This window comes from Xyrauchen texanus, chromosome 40, assembly GCF_025860055.1.
Source record: "Xyrauchen texanus isolate HMW12.3.18 chromosome 40, RBS_HiC_50CHRs, whole genome shotgun sequence".
Lineage (NCBI taxonomy): Eukaryota > Metazoa > Chordata > Actinopteri > Cypriniformes > Catostomidae > Xyrauchen > Xyrauchen texanus.
The window spans coordinates 25,672,460-25,684,904 of record NC_068315.1 but is presented as its reverse complement, the minus strand read 5'-3'; positions in this window follow the sequence as shown (position 1 = coordinate 25,684,904).

Here is a 12,445-nt window from a genome sequence, read left to right as displayed (position 1 = left end):
ATGGTCAATGTCACAAATGTAATTTTAGGTCACAATTAGAATTTGTTTTATATAGTTCAAAATCCTTAAACTTTCTTTTTATTTTGAGATTTACATTTTATATAATTTTTATAGTTTTTCATGATTTCACATACTTTTTGACCCCGCCATATGTGCAACATTTGCCATCTAAGCTCTGTGCATTAAATGCATTTGTGTCTATTAGTACAGAGTGTTTCACAGTGGTTTAGAGAGTCCTGGCATTTTAAGTTTTGCACAGGTTCAGTCTGTGGTTCATTTTTCAAGACATGATCTATGCCAAACAATCACAAATCATGCAACAGTCTCTCGTAAATAGCTGAACACAATGTTAAATTCCCACTAAATCACCTGCAAACTATCCACCTGCATTCTAAGGTGTCTGAAAATCTTTCTTTGCTGACTAAAAATCTTTGTTTAAAATCAATCGGTAGTGTCGATCATCATTCAAATTACATAAGTTCACATGAATATTATGATGAAAACACAATTATATCAGTCTGCTGGGAAGTTTTTCACTCAAAAGGAGCTGTGGCTCCTATAGGATTCTAACTTATATACACTTTTCAACCTGCAAAGGAAGCTCTTGGAATCAACTAGTTTTCTTAACTTCTCTATGATTCTAATACTTGTCCATGCTTGTGTTATTCTGAGTTTGCAACTAAAGCAGGTTGTAAGAACTCATATACTAAAATTAAAAATACTTGATACATACCATATAGTTTATATCCATACTCCTACCAGTAAATATTTCTCAGGATTAAGTTATTTTTTGTACAGACACCTAGATGTTTTGGCTACAAAAAAAGCAACTGGGCATCTGCACCATTAATGTCGAGAAAAAACTACAGGGCATGAAAAAATTACTTTTAATGACTATAGTGTTTTGTAACAATATTGTGACAACATGTCACAATTTAATATACAATATAAAATAAAAACATACATGTATTTAATAATTTAATATGTATTTATATGTATTTAATATGAATTATGGGCTATTCAATACATTTTGCAGCACAATTTATATAGTAAAACCATAATGAAGCACAAAACAATGAATGAAACTACAACTATTTGCCTCAACTTGCAATTTAATACACACACACACACACACACACACACACACACACACACACACACACACACACTCACATTTTGTTATGTTGTAGTCTTATGCTAAAATGCTATATATATATATATATATATATATATATATATATATATATATATATATATATATACAATGCTATCAATCTGCACTCCATACCCCATAATGACAAAGCAAAATAAAATCACACTGACATAAGTATTCAGACTCTTTGGTATGACACATGACATTTAGGTGCATCCCATTTCTCTGGATCATCTTTGAGATGTTTTGAGTCCACCTGTGGAAAATTCCATTGATTGGACATGATTTGGAAATGCGCACACCTGTCAATATAAGATATCACAGCTGGAAATGCATCAGAGTAAAGTATCAGAGCAAAAACCAAACCATGAGGTAAAAGGAACTGCCTGCAGAGCTCACAGACAAGATTGTGTTGAGGCACAGATCTGGGGAAGGCAACAATTTTTATTTATTTTTTTGGCTGCATTGAAGGTTCCCAAGAGCAAAGTGGCCTCCATAATTCTTAAATGGAAGAAGTTTGAAACAACCAGGACTTGTCCAAGAGTTGGCTGCACAGCCAAACCGAGCAGTCGGGGGAGAAGGGCCTTGGTAAGAGAGTTGACCAAGAACCTGATGGTCACTCTGGTTGAGATCATGTGTGGAGATGGGAGAAACTTCATCACTGCAACACTCCACTGATCTGGGCTTTATGGCCAGACGGAAGCCTCTCCTCAGTGCAAGACACATGAAAGCACCTAAAGGACTCTGGTCTGATGATCCGAAGATTGAACTGTTTGGCCAAAATTCCAAGTGTCATGTTTTGTGGAAACCAGGTACCACTCATCACCTGCACAATACCATCCCAACAGTGAAGCATGGTGGTGGTGGTAGCATCCTGCTGTGGGGTGTTTTTCAGCAGCAGGGACTGGGTGACTGGTCAGAGTGAAGGAAAGCTGAACACAGAAAAATACAGAGATATCCTTAATGAAAACCTGGTCCAGAGCACTCAGGACCTCAGACTGGGTCGAAGGTTCAACTTCCTACAGGACACTAACCCCAAGCACACAGCCAGGACAACTCAAGGGTGGCTTAGGGTCAACTCTGTGATTGTCGTTGAGTGGCCCAGCTGAGCCCGGTCTGGAGAGATCAAACATCTCTGGAGAGACCTGAAAATGGCTGTCCACTGATATTCCCCATCCAACCTGACAGAGCTTGAGAGGATCAGCAGAGAAGAATGGCAGAAAATACCCAAATCCAGGTATGCAAAGCTTGTCGCATCATCCCTAAAAAGACTTGAGGCTGTAATTGCTGCCAAAGGTGCTTCAACTAAGTACTGAGTTAAGGTATGAATACTTATGTAAATGTGATATTTCAGTTTTTTCTTTTTAATAGATTTGCAAAGTTATCAAAAATCTTTTTTTTTTTTGCTTTTGTGTATATATATATATATATATATATATATATATATATATATTACAAATTTTATATTTGTGTGTATATATATATATATATATATATATACACACACACACACACACACTGATCAGCACAACATTAAAACCACCTGCCTAATATTGTGTAGGTCCCTCTCGTGCATTCAAAGAAGCACCAACCTGCATCACAGTATAGCATTCTGAGATGATATTCTTCTCAGCCAATCATGTGGCAGCAGTGCATAAAATCATGCAGATACGGGTCAGGAGCTTCAGTTAATGTTCACATCAACCATCAAAATGGAGAAATGTGATCTCAGTGATTTGGACTGTGGCATGATTTTTGGTTCCAGATGGGATATGTACTCTAAATCTCCACTTTCACTTTTACATCTGAAAATCACATGTGAAAGTGGAGATTTAGAGTTAAAAGGGACTTAAATATTGATCTGTTTCTCACCCACACCTATCATATCACTTCTGAAGATATGGATTTAAACGCTGGAGTCTTGTGGATTACTTTTATGTTGGCTTTCTGTGATTTGTGAGCTACAAATTTCTGATCACCATTTACTTGCATTGTAAGGACCATTAGAGTTGAGATATTCTTCTAAAAATCTTTGTTTGTGTTTGCAGAAGAAAGAAAGTCACACACATCTGGGTTGGCATGAGGGTGAGTAGATGAGAGAATTTTCATTTTTGGGTGAACTTTCCCTTTAAACTGATTGCCATAATAACTAGATTAATCCAATACTCTGGTTTTAGAAATTTGAATATGTGTGTATTACTGTAATCAGGAATGCATGTCATTATAAACTTTATTCGGAACTACCATAATTAAACATTTATACATATATACACTCACCTAAAGGATTATTAGGAACACCAGTTCAATTTCTGATTAATGCAATTATCTAATCAACCAATCACATGGCAGTTGCTTCAATGCATTTAGGGGTGTGGTCCTGGTCAAGACAATCTCCTGAACTCCAAACTGAATGTCACAATGGGAAAGAAAGGTGATTTAAGCAATTTTGAGCGTGGCATGGTTGTTGGTGCCAGACGGGCTGGTCTGAGTATTTCACAATCTGCTCAGTTACTGGGATTTTCACACACAACCATTTCTAGGGTTTACAAAGAATGGTGTGAAAAGGGAAAAACATCCAGTATGCGGCAGTCCTGTGGGCTGAAAATGCCTTGTTGATGCTAGAGGTCAGAGGAGAATGGGCCGACTGATTCAAGCTGATAGAAGAGCAACTTTGCCTGAAATAACCACTCGTTACAACCGAGGTATGCAGCAAAGCATTTGTGAAGCCACAACACGCACAACCTTGAGGCGGATGGGCTACAACAGCAGAAGACCCAACCGGGTACCACTCATCTCCACTACAAATAGGAAAAAGAGGCTACAATTTGCAAGAGCTCACCAAAATTGGACAGTTGAAGACTGGAAAAGTGTTGCCTGGTCTGATGAGTCTCGATTTCTGTTGAGACATTCAGATGGTAGAGTCAGAATTTGGCGTAAACAGAATGAGAACATGGATCCATCATGCCTTGTTACCACTGTGCAGGCTGGTGGTGGTGGTGTAATGGTGTGGGGGATGTTTTCTTGGCACACTTTAGGCCCCTTAGTGCCAATTGGGCATCGTTTAAATGCCACGGCCTACCTGAGCATTGTTTCTGACCATGTCCATCCCTTTATGGCCACCATGTACCCATCCTCTGATGGCTACTTCCAGCAGGATAATGCACCATGTCACAAAGCTCGAATCATTTCAAATTGGTTTCTTGAACATGACAATGAGTTCACTGTACGAAAATGGCCCCCACAGTCACCAGATCTCAACCTAATAGTGCCTCTTTGGGATGTGGTGGAACGGGAGCTTCGTGCTCTGGATGTGCATCCCACAAATCTCCATCAACTGCAAGATGCTATCCTATCAATATGGGCCAACATTTCTAAAGAATGCTTTCAGCACCTTGTTGAATCAATGCCACGTAGAATTAAGGCAGTTCTGAAGGCGAAAGGGGGTCAAACACAGTATTAGTATGGTGTTCCTAATAATCCTTTAGGTGAGTGTATATACACACACACTACTGGTCAAACAAAAGTTTTGAAACACTTGCCTGAAATGTTTCTCATGATCTTAAAAGTCTTTTGATCTGAAGGCGTATGCTTAAATATTTGAAAGACGTTTTGTAGACAAAAATATAATTGTGCCACCATATTAATTTATTTCATTATAAAACAAATAAGTAATAAAAAAAAAAAAGGTGGCCTAAATAATTATGAAAAGCAGCCACTAAGTGCCCAGCATATAGATGGGAACTCTTTCAATACTGCTTAAAAAGCATCCCAGGGTGATACCTCAAGACGTTGGTAGAGAAAATGCCAAGAGTAAATTTCTGCAACATCTAGGCAAATTGTGGCCACTTTGAAGATGCATATATAATAATTTGAATACAACACAGTTTTGATTTATTTTGGATGTTTTTAGTCACAACAAAATTCCCATAGTTCTGTTTATATTATTCCATAATTGTGATGACTTTAAAAATATGAAATTATAATAAAGATTGAGTAAGTGTTTCAAAACTTTTGACCGGTAGTGTGTGTGTATGTATATATATATATATATATATATATATATATATATATATATATATATATATATATATATATATATATATACACATATACAGAATATTTATATATGGATGTCCAAACCAAGGTAATCCTTGGTGAAATTAGAAATGTTTATTGGTTTATTAGAATTATGCAGATTGCTATGTAAACAGGAACATTCCAATAGCTGTGGAGCATGTAAACTTTTTAGAATAAAGGCTTAGCCAGAATATGGGCCTTAATCGGATGTGCATGTAAATGTGGTAAAAAAAAAAACACAACACACAAACAAACAAAAACTAAACTTGAGCGACAAACAACAAATATGATGGACTAAAATATTTCCATCTTTGTCATCATAAACAAAGTGTTTTAGATAAACAATATGATTGTGTGTCACACAAGAGACGAGAGCAAACAGAGAATGAAAAAAGACTGTGATGTTCAGTTCATGCTTGCCAACCCACAGGTTCATAACAGGTTGTGGTTCCAATGATTTCAAACCAGACAATTACAGTACCTCTCAAAGTGAGAAACACTAGCAGCCATATAATGGCATGCCTTATACCTTGGTTATTACTTATACAATGATCATTTTCTCCTGAAGTAAAACGAATGAAAATGAATGAAAACCAGGAAGCTTTTCAGTAAGGCATCTGTCAATGCAAAATGGCAGTGATTGTACGCTCTGTACTCTGTGGTATAACATTGGGGTTTTTCCTAAGTTTACACCACTTATTTTTCTTGTTTTGCGTATGTGCCAAAATAAAGTATTTAACAGAATGTTGCATATGTTGTATAGAAGCCATGTTGAAAGTTTTCAGTCACAGCATCCCGCTGGAAAATTTTGTTATCAAAACTGAGTTCACACTGTGGACGAGTGCCTAAAGCCTCCATCTGCTTAAGCACTTCAAGGTGTTTCTAACCTTATGTGTGTGAAGAAATGATGTTTCTTATTACAAGCAGTCATCCGTGTTTTTGCATTGTCTGAGAATGGTCAAAATCTTAGGAAACTGTAAGATTCTGTTCAGGACAATCAATAAAATATTAAACAAGAAACATTAAATTGTTGTTCTGGGTGTCTATGTGTCTAGGAAGAATTAGTTCAAGAACAGGCCAGGTCTCAGACCAACTTTTAAAATGGGTCTACCTCTTTGCAAGAAAAAGTCTCTGGAAAGGAGGGATCGGGTTTCGCATGAGGGGATGGAAAATGTGAGACTTGCCTTTGCATAGTTTTAGAAAATGAGAAATGAGGCAAGTTCTATTTACTGAGAATTGTGTATCTGATATTCTTTATAAAATGTATTTACATATGAGAAAATATTTAATAACAAAAGGTAAATTTTTCTGTGAATGACCATTTAAATTGTGACTGTTCATGCCCCAAAAATCATAACATTTATGGTGCTTGTTTTGTCATTTTTAGCTTAACTTTTTGGTGTCTGGATTTGTCCTCTTTTTTCAATAATAGGAGGTAAATAGATATTGAGATTTGGGGGTTGTCTAAAAGGAGCACACTCAAATAAAGCAAGATAGGGAACTCTAGTAATGCAGTGGGCAGGTGGAGACAGGCCATAAAACGTGTGTGTGTGTGTGTGTGTGTGTGTGTGAGAGAGAGAGAGAGAACTTTAAGGATTCCAAGTTTAGCTCATGTCTTTGAGGATGTGGCAGTGTAGAGACAGTGTAGCCACACATATCAGCCTCTTACAGTACAGTAACTAAACTATACAACTGAACCTTATACACGTGTCTTGGCATCAAAACTATCACAAACATGTACTGTATATTGAAATGTACAACACCAAAGGCTCACACTTCTCAGGCCATCAAGAATTCCTTCATTTACAGTTGCACTGACAAGTCCTCTTTTTAAGTATTCGTTATATTAGGGTTCCCTTGGGGTATGGAGAATAAAGATGAATGTTTGGGGATACTGTGATTTTGGAATGTTGCCTGTTCAGCGTCTCAACATGTCTTGCTCATAGGAGGGGGAGGGGATATTCAATGTTGACTAGCCAAATTTAATTTCTACCTATTACATTGGGGTCAAGATAGTTCACGATGTCAACCTAAAAATAGATAAAGGATTATTTTATGATGGGGAATCTTCAGCAGTGAGATATTTAAGAAGTTGAGATGATGATTATGCTTTTCTCACAAGCCTATTTCATCTTAATTTAAGGGTTTTTCTTGACTTTAGTTATTTTATGACCCATAATTAGTATGCTGAAATGCCCCCTTATTGTGCAGTTTTATATACAATTGGCTAGCCTCTATATACAGTGCTTTGCAAAACCATATTAACAAACCAGCAAAAAAAATCTCATTTTACTCAATAACAAATCCCATTAAATTGAATATAAAGCAATATATATATATATATTTAAAAGGCCAAAATGAATAAATCTCTTTTAAAATATTACATTTTTGCTGTTCAATATAAAACAAAAATGAGCCCCATCATGCTTCATTCAGGTTTTCTCTTTTTGGCTTGTCAATGTGTTTAAAAAAACGCTGCCCTCATGCACGAGATGCTGAACAACAGTGAGATACTTCACAACAGTCAAAGATGTCTGTTTAGCCCATGTTTACATGGGAAAACAACAGAAAAAACAGTGTGGGTCTATGCAAAAACTTACAATAGGGCTTGCCTACAAGTTTATTTAAAAGGCCAGTGGCACGTAAAAAAATGTCCTAAAAAACAGACTTGATCAAGCGGACTACAGTGTTCTCCTATGTAGACAATTTACAAAGGTAAGACAGTTTCTGCATGCCCGTGAAACCTGTGGTATTGGTTGAGTGTAATCTTATTGTGTATTGGATTTGAAATTGCAGGGCCTCAATATCAGCAGTTGTGGGAAACACTTAAAACATTTTCCATCTTTACTGAAATTAATGAAGTTTCTCTTCTCTATAAAAATGTGTAAAACAAGTTATTTAGAATATTGCCAATCATAAACTTTTTGGTTTCCAAAATAATTAAAGCACAAAATGTAGTTATTGCTATTAGCCTATTTACCATCCAACTGCATAACGTTTAGCACCCGTGAGTAAACGAGGTTGTCTATCGTGCATTATAACAATTTCAATGCGGCATCCCCTATCTTTTGATATAATTCATCATTCCATACCAAAAATAGTTGATATAGTCTAATCTGATTAACAATTGAGGATTGGCAGCTGTCTCTGTACACAACAGATGGCAAGGCAGAGCTCAGTATTGGAACTGTGATTGCAGATTGCTCACTAGATCTCATCCCTTCCCATGATGATGTGGCAGGCTTGAGAATTGACAGCATAGTTTTTGTGTTGGCAAACTTCAGAAAACTGGTGATTCACAATCTTTCTCTCTTTCTCCTCACCTTCTCTTCTTTCACTCTCAAACATATTTGCCATTTTGTTGTATATTTAAATATATTTAGCATATATGTATAAGCATGAGACGTTTTATATCAGTGAAAATCACAAATGAATACTTATTTCATATATGAGTTTACTGTTTACAGAACACGTCTTAACATAGATTTTAGATTCAAATTCATATGTGTAATGTGTATAAAGTAAACTGTATATGTTAGGTCTTGGAACTGGTCACTATTTCTGTGAAGTTTTTCACCTTTTTAATGGTCCCTCAGTATGACTGAAATTTAAGACCAAACATAGTCTCTTATTTAGTAGTAGATCATAGCTGATGCATAATAAAGCTGCATTCATAATAATCATACAAGAAATAGCTAAATGCATTTTAAACAGATTTAGATGGAGCATAGGATGTCCCACCGTAGGATATTTAACCTTCTGACACATATTGCTTAGTGCAGACTGGTAAAGAGCTTTACATTTCTGTGATTTTTAGGCTGGGTGAAAAACCCTGCACAGCTAGTCTAACGCCGGAGTGAGCCAAGTGCTTGATCAGAATTTCCATGGTGTGACAATGAGCAGAAAAGGACTAAAAACACATCCATGCTGTAGTCTGAGAATTAAATCAACTAAATATGTCCATCTGTGCTTTTGCATAAGCTCCACCCATCCCACAGTAGTGCCTTGAGATAAATATTTTTTACTTGAGTGGGGCAATGTTACATGCAGCTTTTATGACCTCATATTAATTGAGAGACTACTTGATCGATCTCTGCAAAGCACTGGCAAAAATTGAGAGCTTTCACACCCCTAACCTGTTGTCTTCTGTTTATTTATTTAGCTGTGCAGGAGATGTTGTATGTAGAGCAACAGTCTGTGCAGTATGAAAAGCTGATAGGATGAGCATTATAGGTTTCAAATCACAGAAACAAAAGCATAAGAGAAGTTTGTTCACAGTGGCACACACACACACACACACACACACAAGAACTTTGTTGTTTTAGAGCTAAACAATGCAAGTTTTTGCATGAATACACAATTGATCTCACAGTGAATCTGAAAAAGTAGGTTGAGATTTCTTTTGCTTATTTTGGTCTGTTTACCAAAATGTGAAACACTGCCCCCAGTGGCCAAAGCGGTAAGAGTTGTTGGGTAAACTGTTTGTATGTAAGATACATTTTCAAGGTGATATGTCCACAGAGGGGCGCCAAAAGCAAGTTGTACTGTACAGTCTGTAATACATTGAAGAGGAATGATATATAAACTGAATTCCCCAACCAAAACTCTAAAACCATCAGAGTAAAAATGAAATGTTAAAGGAAAAACAGCAACCTCCGAGTTGCTCTTGTCACTGATTATGCAAACGCAATTACTTCCAGGTTTCGACGTGTGATCTGAACCTGGGTCACCCACGCCGCTGAAGGAAAGTGCTTCTGACTGTGCCACAGGGGAAAGAAAAAGTCACTGGAGCCATTGCAAAAATGTCTGATAGGATATGGCACTTGTCTAAGATTTTACATAATGTGGCCGATCCTAGAGTATTCTCAAAACCAACATGCCAAATTTCCATGTTGTGTGAATGAGCTTCTCTTGTGAACTCATGAATGCACAACGGATGAAAATTTTATTTTGGGTTATTTCTCACCAACCCTATCATACTCTATGTCTTTGGAACACTTGGAATGTGATGCATGAGCAGCATGGACTACTTTTATAATACTTTTGGGCAGTGGCGAAGCTAGGAGGTTGCCAGGGGTGGCCGTGGCCATTTTTGACCTAATATTAAGACATGCCAGTCTATTGCATACTGTGGCAACTAAAAACAAACACAAAGACAATGTTAAGATTCATTTAACAAACCAAAAAGCTTTTTATATAATGGCAAGTGATTTTCTAGTACCAAATTAGCAATTTAGCATGATTACTCAAGTATAAGTTGTTGGAGTGATGACTGCTGGAAATGGAGCCTGTCTAGATTTGACCAAAAACATTATTTTTTCAAATAGTGATGGTGCTGTTTTTTACATCAGTAATGTCCTGACTATAATTTGTGATCAGGTGAATGCCACTTTGGTGAATTAAAGTACCAATTTCCTTCCGAAACTGCAAAATCTGTACATTATTCCAAACTTATGGCTGCATAAGAAAGAAAGTCATGCATGTTTGAAATTACATGATGGTGAGTAAATTATGACAGAATTTTCATGTTTGGGTGAACTTTTTTTATTTTGGTGCAAATTTACATAAAACTTTACATACTTTCAATATAAAACAAAAAGAAAAATCTATGTAATTAGCAATTAGTAATATTAATCTTTATATACGAACATTGTTCCCAAGCGGAGTAATACAATAAAGATGCTGTTAAGTAGTTAGAACATACCAAATCACACAATTGTTTTCTCTCTACCATGCTTGATACCTCTCTTTCTCAAAGGCTCCTCCTCTCCAACATATGTTGTTGGACAGAACTGCATTTCTTTCTCTGACCAACAGAAGGCGTTCAAAGTGATTGGAGTAAGTAATACTGGCATGTCTTTGGTAGAAAGCCAGACTAATTTTACCACCCAAGGGACACTTTTATTTTGTGATTCCAAAAGTCTCCACAGAAATGTTGTGGTCCAGCACTGCATTCATGCTGCTTATTTACATATACACTTACACTTAATAATTTATCAGATACTTTATATAAAGTTATTTATCATACAGGATGCAACAGTCTTAGCAGTAAAACAATATCAGATTTCAAGAGTAAACAAGAGTTGCACAAAAGCGAAGTTTTTCATAGACAGCAGAGAGAAAATGTTAACATAAAATACAAATAAGCAAATGCTCCTTTACCTTGCAAATTAGAAACAGGATACTATATATTCTATAATACTAAACTGAGATGTGTGGTCCTAATTACTAATAATTGGTTCGTCAGGCATCTTTATAGACTATTGGCCCACAGGGACCTATAGCAAGCCTGCTGTGAGACATTTATTATAACCTCCAGACATTGTTTATTGAAAATACCTTGTTTGGACCTTTCATGAGTAAAATGATTTAATCTGACAGAAGCATTGCTTTATCATGTGCACAAATGTTATGAATGTCAAATGTCAATCTGATGTAATTTTATAAATATGTCCTTTATGCAAGTTTTTCCAGTGAACTTTAAAATGGAAGATCTGCATATTAAATGGGCTTCAGTCACAGTTACATGAAGTTTGATTGCAGAATCAGTGGCAAAGTAGAATTATGTTGAAAGTCAAGAGCAAAAATGGACCGTTTTGTCTACACAGTTTTCATTTGTTTAACCAGTCTGGTGGTTCACTCAGATAAAGCTGCACAGTTGGTCAGACTCCAAAGGAAACTAGGATGTTTTTCCAATGGCAATGTTCATGCTCGTTATAACCTCACAGCCTGAAACCATCTGGAATTATCACTGCACTTTAAAACACATTTGAGAGTTGAAATTCAGTGAACTCCTCTTGGAAGAAGATTGTCTGCAAAAAACATTTAACCTGAGAAATATCTTTGAAGATTTGGTAAACAGATGCAGACACAAATAAAAAAACACAAACTTTAAATCTATTTAATTTTTCTTGCTCACTTGCTGGCTTGCTTGGTTTAGAGAAATCCATTCGGTCAAGACTTTGTCCTGAAGAATTCTGATCCTTTAGGGTTCAGTGGTTCATGCGTGATTTATGACACCCAGATCTCACTCTCATTCTCACTAATTTTCTCCCTCTGTCTCTCCAAAGACTCCCAGAGACTCCTCCTCCACTCTTTTGTATTCTCTCTTTCTTCACTTCGTCCCTGAATTTTGTACAGCACCACAGACTTGACTTAAACGATCACAAACAGTTCAAGAGCATTGGAAATACAAAGAAAACCAGATGCCCTCAC